At 39.0% G+C, this 7,147-nt stretch overlaps 1 pseudogene; it reads left to right on the top strand.

Annotated features, from left to right (window-relative positions):
• Positions 1 to 2,154: 2,154 nt before the first annotated feature.
• Positions 2,155 to 3,630, top strand: LOC113879698 (annotated as a pseudogene).
• Positions 3,631 to 7,147: the final 3,517 nt, after the last annotated feature.

Below are 7,147 nucleotides of genomic sequence, written 5' to 3' on the forward strand. Positions count from 1 at the left end.
TGGTGTTCTCTGCATATCTGAGGTTATTGATATTTCTCCTGGCAATCTTGATTACAGCTTGAGCTTCAGGCTTTCCAGCATTTCACATGATGTACTCTACATAGAAGTTAAATAAGCTGGGTGACAATATACAGCCTTGATGTACTCCTTTCCCAATTTTCAAACAGTTCTGTTGTTCCATGTCCGGTTCTGTCGCATCTTGACCTGCATACAGGTTTCTCAGAAGGCATGTAAGTTGGTCTGGTATTTCCATCTCCTGCAGAATTTTCCACAGTTTGTTGTGATCAACACAGTCAAAGGCTTTTTTGTAGTCAATGAAGGAGAAGCAGATTTTTTTCTGGAATGCCCTTGCTTTTTCTGTGATCCAACAGATGCAGGCAATTTGATCTCTGGTTCCTTTGCCTTTTCTAAATCCATCTTGTACATCTGGAAGTTCTCGGTTCGTGGACTACTGAAGCATAGCTTGAAGAATTTTCAGCATTACCTTGCTAGCATGTGAAGTGAGTACAACTATGCAATAGTTTGAACATTCTTTGGCATTGCCCTTCTTTGGGATTGGAATGAAAACTGACCTTTTCCAGTTCTGTGGCCAATGCTGAGTTTTCCAAATTTGCGGGCATATTGAGTGCAGCGGTTTAGGATTTGAAACAGCTCATCTGCAATTCTATCACTTCCAATGCTTCCTAAGGTGACTTGACTTCATACTCCAGAATGTCTTGCTCTAGGTGAGTGATCACACCATTGTGGTTATCTCAGTCATGAAGACATTTTTGTATAGTTCCTCTGTGTATTTTTGCCACCTTCTCTTAATATCTTCTGCTTCTGTTAGGTCCATACCATTTCTGTCCTTTATTATGCCCATCTTTGCATGAAATTTTCCCTTGGTATCTCTAATTTTCTTTAAGAGATCTCCAGTCTCTCCCATTCTGTTATTTTCCTCTTATTTCTTTGCATTGTTCACTTAAGAAGGCTTTCTTATCTCTTCTTGCTATTCTTTGGAATTCTGCATTCAGATGGGTATCTTGCCTTTTCTCATTTTTCTTTCGGTTTTCTTCTTTTCTCAGCTATTTGTAAGGCCTCCTCAGACAACCATTTGCCTCGCATTTCTTTTCCTTGGGGATGGTTTTGATCACCACCTCATGTACGCTGCTATGAACCTCCATGTATACTTCTTCAGGCACTCTATCTGATCTCATCCCTTGAATCTGTCACTTCCACTGTATTATCATGAAAATAGTGGTTTCCCCTACTTTATTCAACTTACATCTGAATTTTGCAATAAGGAGTTCATGATCTGAGCCACAGTCAGCTCCTGGTCTTATTTTTGCTAACTGTAGAGAGCTTTTCCACCTTTGGCTGCAAATACTATGATCAGTCTGATTTTGGAATTGACCATCTGTTGATGTCCATGTGTAGAGTCATCTCTTGTGTTCTTGGAAGAGGGTGTTTGCTCTGACCAGTGCATTCTCTTGGCAAAACCTTGCTAGCCTTTGCCCTGATTCATTTTGTACTCCAGGGTCAAAGTTGCCTGTTACTGCAGGTATCTCTTGACTTCCTACTTTGGGATTTCAGTCCCCTATGATGAAAAGGACATCTTTTTTTTTGGTGTTACATCTAGCAGGTCCAGTAGGTCTTCGTAGATATGTTCAACTTCATCTTCTTTGGCATTAGTGGTTTGTGCATAGTTTGAATTCCTATGATACTGAATGGTTGTCTTGGAAATGAACAGAGATCATTCTGTCATTTTTGAGATTGCACCCAAGTACTGCATTCTGGACTCTTTTGTTGACTATGAGGGCTGCTCCATTTCTTCTAAGGGATTCTTGCCCACAGTATTAGATATAATGGTCACTGGAATTAAATTACTCATTCCCATCCATTTTTGTTCACTGATTCCTAAAATATCGATGTTCACTGTTGGCATCTCCTGTTTGAAAATTTCCAATTTACCTTGATTCATGGAGCTAACATTCCAGGTTCCTACGCAATATTGTTCTTAATAGCCTCGGACTTTACTTTCACTACCGGACACATCCACACCTGGGCATTATTTCCGCTTTGGTTCAGCCTCTTCATTCCTTCTGGTTTAAAAAGGGTAATTTATTGCTTTTTCACAACGGGTTTGCCGCCAGGACACAGGTGTGAAAACCACCATTAAACCTAAGCAAAAATGGGAAAGGAAAAGACCCACATCAACATCGTTGTCATCGGGCACGTAGATTCAGGGAAGTCTACCACAACTGGCCATCTGATCTACAAATGTGGTGGGATCGACAACAGAACAATTCAAAAGTCCAAGAAGGAGGCTGCTGAGATGGGAAAGGGCTCCTTCAAATATGCCTGAGTCTTGGACAAACTGAAGCTGAACATGAGCATGATGTCACCACTGATATCTCCCTGTGGAAATCTGAGACCAGCATGTATAATGTTCCCATCATTGATGCCTCAGGACATAGAGACTTCATCAAAAACATGATTACAGGCACATCCCAGGCTGACTGTGCTGTCCTGATTGTTGCTGCTGGTGTTGGTGAGTTTGAAGCCTGTATCTCCAAGAATGGGCAGACCCATGAACATGCCCTTCTGGCTTACACTCTGGGTGTGAAACAATTAATTGTTGGAGTTAATAAAATGTATACCTGTGGCGGATTCATGTTGATATATGGCAAAACCAATACAATATTGTAAAATTTTTAAAAAAAAGGAAAAAAAAGTGGATTCCACTGAGCCATCCTACAGCCAGAAGAGATATGAGGGAATTGTTAAGGAAGTCAGCACCTACGTTAAGAAAATTGGCTACAACCCTGACACAGTAGCATTTGTGTCAATTTCTGGCTGGAATGGCGACAGCATGCTGGAGCCAAGTGCTAACATGCCATGATTCAAGGGATGGATATTCACCCATAAGGACGGCAATGCCAGTGGAATCACCCTGCTTGAAGCTCTGGATTGCATTCTGCCACCAACACGTTCAACTGACAGATCTTGCGTTTGCCCCTCCAGGATGTCTATAAAATTGGTGATATTGGTACTGTCCCTGTGGGTTGTGTGGAGACTGGTGTTCTCAAACCTGGCATGGTGGTCACCTTTGCTCCTGTCAATGTAACAGCTGAAGTCTGTAGAAATGCACCTTGAAGCACTGAGTGAAGCCCTTTCTGGGGACAATGTGGGCTTCAGTGTCAAGAACATGTCTGTCAAAGACATTCATCATGGCAATGTGGCTGGTGACAGCAAAAATGACCCACCAATGGAAGCAGCTGGCTTCATAGCTCAGGTGATTATTTTGGACTATCCAGGCCAAATCCATGCTGGATATGCACCTGTGTTGGACTGTCACACTGCTCACATTGCTTGCAAGTTTGCTGAGCTGAAGAAGAAAATTGATCATCGTTATGGCAAAAAGCTGGAAGATGGCCCTAAACTCTTGAAATCTGGTGATGCTGCTATCGTTGATATGGTTCCTGGCAAGCCCAGATGTGTCAAGAGCTTCTCTGACTCTCCTCCCCTGGGCCGTGTTGCTGTGTGTGACATGAGACAGTCGCTGTGGCTGTCACCAAAGCAGTGGGCAAGAAGGCAGCTGGAGCTGGCAAGGTCACCACATCTGCCCTGAAAGCTCAGAAGGCTGAATGAATAATATCCCCAATACCTGGCACCCCAGTCTTAAGCAGTGGTGGAAGAACGGTCTCAGAAATGTTTGTCTCATTTGGCCATTGAAGTTTAATAGTAAAAGACTGGTTAATGATAACAATGCATCATAAAACCGTCAGAAGGAAAGGAGAATGTTTTTGTGGACCATGTTTTGTGTGTGGCAGTTTAAGTTATCGGTTTTTAAAATCAGTACTTTTTAATGAAAACAACTTGACCAAAAAATCTGTCACAGAATTTGAGACCCATTAAAAAAAGTTTAATGAGAAACCTGTGTCTTCTTTGAGTCAACACTGTAACTCCCTATGGTACTACTTTGGTAAGGGTTGCTCATAATCTATTTCTGGTAAAACAATTTTCAATTTATGGGTTTGTATTTCTAGAGTGGAGCTTCAAGTTTGTTAACCTTGTGTTGAGAACTCATCTGTTTCAATAACATCTTAAGCATTGGTGCAACACTTTCTAAGTTATGACAGATGAGCAAAGAGTAACTATGTTTTATACGTAAGCTAGTTCATAAGGTCAGATTCTATAGTATAAAAGTGCCTGTTGCATATAAAATTTTGTATGGTTACATAAATAATGAGTAAATCTATGTCATTTAGTTTCCCAGTTATGAGGATGTGCATTCACATTTATAATATTAAGTAGTTAATCCAAAATGTGAGGCTTGAACAGTATTGAGTACTGCCTTGCTAGAATTAATTGTACATAGGTTCTAGGAAAAATAAAACATGCTGGAGGCTAAAAAAAAGGAGGGGGGGTAATTTATTAATTAACCCTGCTTCAAGCAGTTAGAGAGAAACAAACAAAAGTTTTAAACCGTGTTTTAGGAAGATGAAGTTCCGTAACCTATAGGCATAATACAAAGCTGCGTGGTAAACTTTCATTACAATGCATTGTAATGTAACGTTTCCTCAATTGAGGAAACAATTCCATGTTTCCAATGTTAGAGTATATTTTTCAGTGTGTTTTGAAAAGACTGGGACTTTACTCATGTTTGTACATCTGGCCTCAGAAGTTAGGCTCCTTTTAATATGAGTGGTACTGTGAATTAAGAGTGAGTTCTGTCAGGGCCATGTGAGGCAACAGGTCCTGCCTTGGTCTGTACTGATGTCCAGCAGCTTTCAAATATGCAGTCTAGTATTATTAAATAGAATAACCGTGTTGTACATTACATCCACATGATTATTTATAACTAGAAATTTGTACCTTTTCAAAGGTTCAAATTTGTACCCCCTCCCTCCATTTCACCTCCCTCATTCTACCCTCACTTGTGGCAATTACTATGCTCTTTTAATCCCTTTCTACATGCTCAGAATATTTTCCTGGATTGCTATAAACACTTCCAGGACCCTGGAGGTCCACAACTGTCTCTCTTTTTCTGAAACTCTATATAATTTGTATTCAAAATCACACCCTTTTGGCACTGACTTGCTTTCCTAATGAAATTATAAAATTCTCTATAGTTTTTCTCCTTTTTTATTCCCACCAGTGGCTAGCATGTTATAAACACAAAATACAGTCAATATTTATATATTGAATGGATAGAAAGAAATTTTCTGTAAGCTAAGAAAAACAGATACCATTAGGGAACATTTTCTTAGAAGTTTGATTTGAGCAATTTTAGTAAAAATTATTTTTAAAAAGGACTTAACTTTAAACCCAGAGACAGAAAATACCTAAAAGAACAATGGAACAGTTTATCAGTTAATTGAATTCAGAAATTAGTCATTTTTATATGCATGCAGTGTTCGGGTTCCTACTCTAAGTTCAGGTATGAATGCCAACACTGAATTCAAATAGAGCTTTGGTGAATGAGCAACTAGCTCAAGGTCAGCAAGAGACTAAACATGCTGCTTGTCTGTTTTCTAGTCCGTATTATGGAAGTTACAGGTGTAGCTAAAAGGTCATTGTAGCACCCCCACAATTTGCATTTTCAAGGCTTCTGGGAATATCATTCTACATCGTGATGTCATCTCCTGGGCTGCTTAAGTTTTTAAAGCAGTGAGATTTTATGACCTTGGGAAATGATAGCTCCGTTGCAACCACCTCCTGAAACTTAGAGGAATGTCATAATAATGCCAATGACATTGTGCATCATTATGTAATACTGATTGTTTGCAAACTCTATCCAGGTGAGAGAAACCTACGGATAGATCGATAAGCCTTTCATTAACTGGGCACTTTAAGTCATTAAATTAATATTTATTAATTGATCTTACATTTAATTAAGTGGTTTTTTTCTCCACCAAGGTAAAACATTGAACTACTGCATCTCTGTGTATATGTGTAATGGTGGTAATAATGTTGAAACCTGTGTTCTCTGCTCACCACCTGCCCAAAGTTGTAGATATTTTAGAAATGGAAATACAGTTCATTCCCTCTAGGGACACCCAGCTGCAAACCTCGCTTGAGACCTTCTCCAAACCTGGTGATTGAATCCAGTCATTTAAAGTAGAATGTTTTGAAATCCTAATGTAAACACTATAGAATTTTTAAACTCATTTTTATTCATTTTATATTGAATACACACAAGGCATTCAGAACCAGTCACATGATTGTGTATTTAAAAAGCAAATAATTATGATGTTGTTTTCTATAGTCTCATACTTTTGCCAGGGGCAACTCCGTGTAGACAGGTCTAATGTCTATGTATACAAACTTCAAAATCTATCACAGAGATTGGGTGAACAGATAACATTGGGTTTTCTCCATTTATGTATGGGAAAGAAACACTGATCCTTTCTTTATCTTGCGATGGAATGGAAAGAATCTTGTTTCCGCTCTAACCTTTGAAGCGTAAATGAATCTTTCCAAGAGTCATGTAAACCATTGGTCTCCTACTTTTAAAACCTGAAGATATTACCAAGTTGTAGCTTTCATACCTCTTGAAATGTAACTACCTAGAGAAATAGAGCTCCTGTCTCTGGTACCTTGGGGCTTAACCTAAGGACCTCATCTAGAGCATCTGGCACTTTTGGATAAGAGCAATTAACCAGACTCATGGCTGCAGAACCAACTCTCAGGATGTGTGAAGAATAAAATGTTTCTATGGAACCTGAAAGCAAACATTCCCAATTGTATGTACATTTCCATGTCTTAGAAGGTCAAGGCTTGTTATAAGAGCACTGAGAAATCTAAGGGCATTTTATCTCCCCACAGACTAGATTCAGAGACAGGTGTTTTCAAATATATTACTTGATTGTCATAAGAAGTCTGTACAATAGCTATCTGGTAGTTTTTAAAGTTCAGAAGAATAAGATTCAGCAAACAGAAGCATATTGCAATAAGCCAGGTGAAAATGATGTTGACTATGATCAGGACTGAAACAGTGGAGATAGTAAAAAGGATCTGGATTCTAGATGTATCATTTTTTCCTTAACTTTATTGAAATGTAATCTACATATGATGAAGCATACTTATTAAGAAAAAAAAAAGAATGAGGTGCTACAGATTTAAACAACTGGCCTAAGAACAACTGGCCTAAGATTATGTAGCT

Source organism: Bos indicus x Bos taurus, chromosome 21 (assembly GCF_003369695.1).
Source record: "Bos indicus x Bos taurus breed Angus x Brahman F1 hybrid chromosome 21, Bos_hybrid_MaternalHap_v2.0, whole genome shotgun sequence".
NCBI classification, from domain to species: Eukaryota; Metazoa; Chordata; class Mammalia; order Artiodactyla; family Bovidae; genus Bos; species Bos indicus x Bos taurus.